Source organism: Mirounga angustirostris, unplaced genomic scaffold (genome assembly GCF_029215605.1).
Source record: "Mirounga angustirostris isolate CCGP_5_RB_7025 unplaced genomic scaffold, mMirAng1.0.hap1 SCAF_11, whole genome shotgun sequence".
NCBI classification, from domain to species: Eukaryota; Metazoa; Chordata; class Mammalia; order Carnivora; family Phocidae; genus Mirounga; species Mirounga angustirostris.
The window spans coordinates 95,714,970-95,719,381 of record NW_026991719.1 but is presented as its reverse complement, the minus strand read 5'-3'; positions in this window follow the sequence as shown (position 1 = coordinate 95,719,381).

Genomic DNA, 4,412 nt, shown 5'->3' with positions numbered 1-4,412 from the left:
TTGTTTACAAATCATTGAAGCAGGACCTAAACCCTCTGGACCAGGGGTTCAAACAGAAGGCTTTTTTTTTTTTTTTTAATTTATATTTTATTTTATTTTATTTTATTTTATTTTATTTTATTTTATTTTATTTTATTTTATTTTAGTAGGCTCCATGTGCAGCATGGAGCCCAATGCGGGACTTGAACTCACAACCCTGAGATCAGGACCTGAGCTGAGATCAAGAGTCAGACGCCCACCCAACTGAGCCACCCAGGCGCCCCTCAGACAGGAGGCTTTTGATCACTATTGCAGAGGAAACCCCCAGTACCCAAGATTGGCCAAGCGAACACAGGAAAAGGTTCAAGAGCTGGGCCAGGTGAATCACTTCTATGAGACTCTTGGGGTTGTATGATCATACTTTGTGACTGCTTTGTGCCCCCCCTGCTTCCTGAGGTTCCCCGTATTTCTTTCCTTATTGTATTTTTACTAACTGAAGTATAGTTGACAAACAATGTTACGTTAGTTTTGGGTGTACAACGTAGTGATTTGACGAGTTCATACATTATGCCGTGCTCACCACTGAGGTGTAGCTCCCCTCGGTCCCCCTACAATGCTATCCCAACACCATTGGCTATATTTCCTATCCTGTACCTTTTACGAGGTTCCCCTATTTAAACTTGATCGTTCGTTTATTTATTTATTTATTTATTTATTTATTTATTTATTTATTTATTTAAGATTTTATTTATTTGCGAGAGAGAGAATGAGAGACAGAGAGCATGAGAGGGAGGAGGGTCAGAGGGAGAAGCAGACTCCCCGCCGAGCAGGGAGCCCGATGCGGGGCTCGATCCCGGGACTCCAGGATCATGACCTGAGCCGAAGGCAATCGCTTAACCAACTGAGCCACCCAGGCGCCGTATATATATATTTTTAAGATTTTTTTTTTTTTTTTGAGACAGAGAGAATGAGAGACAGAGAGCATGAGAGGGAGGAGGGTCAGAGGGAGAAGCAGACTCCCTGCCGAGCAGGGAGCCCGATGCGGGACTCGATCCCGGGACTCCAGGATCATGACCTGAGCCGAAGGCAGTCGCTTAACCCACTGAGCCACCCAGGCGCCCCTTGATCGTTCATTTATACTCAAGTGGTGTACAGGTAAATATTTTAACAACCTGGGGAAAAGAAAGGCGGTGCCTCGGTTTATAGCATGTGCTGATGTCGATGCTGTAAGTACTCCCACCGTGGCCGCTTGGAAGCTCGCGTGTGACATGTCTAACAGCGGAGCTGGAGAAAGATGCACACGGTAATTTCTCAGGAGCTTGTGTGAGCCAGCCGCGGCACACAAGTGTCATATTCACTGAGTGAACAGATCACGGCCTTGCTTCGTGGAAGCTTGAAACTGGCCTGAAAGGGGTGTGTGGAAGGGACGGATGTCATTGGAAATGGGAGGAATTTGTAAGCATTGATCAAGGAGCTCCACCTCCTTTTATTTATTTGTTTAATTTATGTAGTTAGAGAGAGAGAGCAGGGTGGGTGCAGGGAGGAGCAGAGGGAGAGGGAGAAGCAGGCTTTCTGCCGAGCGGGGAGCCCGATGCGGGACTCAATCCCAGGACCCTGGGATCACGACCTGAGCCGAAGGCAGATGCGCAACTGACTGAACCACGCAGGCGCCCCAAGGAGCACCACCTCTTTGAAATAAGAAGCCTGGGTGTCTTAAGAAGCTGGGACAATCTTCTAGAAGGGTCAGTCAGGAAGAGAGGGTGGGGAGAACCTGACCGACCGGACGGATGGGTCTGTGGGGCAGTCGCTGGGAGTACCCGAGAAGGCACGCTCCCGTGGTGAGGGAGGCCGCAGCGGGCCGGTCCTCAGCATGCTGGCCAGCCGCCCGGGCCCCAGGAAGCCCAGAGAATTATAGAAACTGCCCTGCAGTGGGCAGAAGTCAAGAGGAGGACACGGCCGTGGTGGCCTGGTCCGGTCACATAGGGAAGCTTCAGAGGACTTGAACCTCTGACCTAGACGGGTTTGAGTGCGGTGCCTGGAGCCTGAGGGAGACTCTGGGGCCAGGGAGGCCCATGCTTCAAAGAAGGCCCATGACTGCCGTCCAGCAAGAAATCTCCATGAGCGGAGCTCCGTCCCGAGAGGGCGGGGAAGGAGTGTTGTGTCCCGGGCACGTGGGACCTGGCTGGAATACACGGCTCTGCACACTGGTGATATCTGGCAGCTGCTTTTTTGTTCTCTTCTGTCAGATTTCCCATTTGAACCCCCAGCAGTCTCTTACCTCGTCATGTCACTGAGCAGATCTGGTTCTCTTCCATCTGACAGAGATCTGAGCCGGGGGGATCCACGGAAAGGGTGGAAGACTTGGGAAGGCGAAAGAGCATGCACTCATCCGTCAGGAAGGTACCACCAATTTTGCTTCCAAGGGACAAAGTGTGTGTGCTCACAGGTCAAGAAGATAGTTTTCAGCAAGCTGGCGGGGCGCGTAAATGGACGGGAGAACCGATCCCTTTGTAGAGGGGGGCGCTGTGAGGAGCCAACTATCTCGTGGGAGTCTGAAGGTGGTGAGGCAGCAGGGAGGAGTTCCTCATAAACACATTGGGCAGGGCACCCCCAGATCTGCCGCCTTCCTGTTCACTGAGTGACCCAGACAGCATACTTAAGGATGTAGGCCAAGTCTTGCACAGACCACTCGTGTTCTTGCATACCTGTGAGGGCAGCCCTGATAAGATCGGGGCCCCCGTGCATGTGGGGTACCCTGGCCACACCACTCCTGCCACGACGTGGACCCCCAGGGGCTATCTTGCAATAGGTAAAAATCCAAGAAAGCACCATAGGAAATTGAAATGTCCCAACAGAGTGTGAGGGAGGAAGCAACAGGCGTCTTGTAGCGAAGCTACCCACTGAGCATTTCTTTCATTCTGCAGGGAGCCTTCAATCTGTTAGTTTTCTCTCTATAGCAAGCAGACAGGCTCACAAAGACCTAAGAGCCCAGTGAGCCACACACCCAGTTTGCTCAGACTCTAAACAGACGTAGGAAATGGACATTTGTGTGGCCTGGGGTGCTGGAGGGTGGGGGTGGACTAAGAATCAGATGTAAGAACGACGAGCCTATTCCACCACCTGAATGTCTCTGGAAAATGATTCTGTTGGGGGGCGCCTGGGGGTGGTGCGCAGTCGGTTAAGCGTCCAACCCTTGGTTTCTACTCAGGTCCTGATCTCAGGGTCCTGAGATAGATCCCTGTGTTGGGCTCTGTGTCCCTTCAAGGGACCCAGCACGGTAACAAGGACATAATTAAAGGCTGGCCACTGGAGGGAAAAGAAAAGCAGCAGTGATGCTGATAGTCCTGGGTGGAAGGCCTCCCAACCACTCGCAAAGCACAAGAGATAGAGGCTCTGTTGGGAATAGTGACTAAATGAAAACTGGGGTCCCCTCCACTCTTAAAGGGGCCGCAAAGAGACAGGGAAATATTGGGTGTTCTTACTACTGTTTCCAGGCCTGTCTGAGGTAACCTATAGGCGGTCCCAGGAGTCCGCAGAGAGGCAAGAAAACCGTGAAATCCCATCTGTATCTGCTGTTGCTTTCTGAGAGTCCAAGGGAGAATGTGTGTGGTCTCTGATCAAAGACAGAAGGAATCGAGGGAGTTGCCTGAAGCCCGCCAAGGTGGCCACACAGAACGAGGGGGTCTGTCAACACCTCTGACCCTCAGTGTTTAAGAGAGGGCGAGGATGCAGTGGGTTTGGGCCATGGCAGAAATGAAGTAAAAGATGGGCCAAGAGGGAGCTAGGCAGCCTGGGGTGGGACTGTCTCGTGCACAGGAGGCTAGTAACTGTCAGCAAAAGTGAGCGGGGAAGGCTGGAGGTGGGGAAGGGGATCTTGGTCCTAATAGTTTTGGAAAGCAGAAAGCATATAACGATCAAGAGGAATTCGTGTCCGGTGCACCCTGAACAGCTGCCGGGCCTCCTGCCTCACACTTCGACCTGAGGAACACACCTCAGGGAGGCTGGGGCTTGGGAGGCACACGCCTGCGCCCAAGAAGGAGGAACCGTCAAGTCTGGTGTGGCTGACGAGGCCTCAGGATGCCTGTGCCCTTCGAGATTCTTCCAGGTTTTCCCACCTCATTAAATAAGTAGAAGGTACACCCCAACACTTTCCTTCTGAGCTGAGGGGCTCTAGGAACCATGTGGGCTCTTGGATTCCCTGCACGCCAGCAGCTATGGTCCGAATGTTTGTGTCCCTCTGAAATTCTGATGTTGAAATCCTCATCTCCAAGGTGATGGAATTTGGAGGCTGGGCCTTTGGGAGGTGATGAGGGGCTGAGGGCAGAGCCCTCGTAATTGGGATCAGTGCCTTTATAAAAGAGACCCCAAAGAGCTAGCTTGTCCTTTCGGCCCTGTGAGGACAAAGAAAAAAGATGGCTCTCTGTGACCCGGGC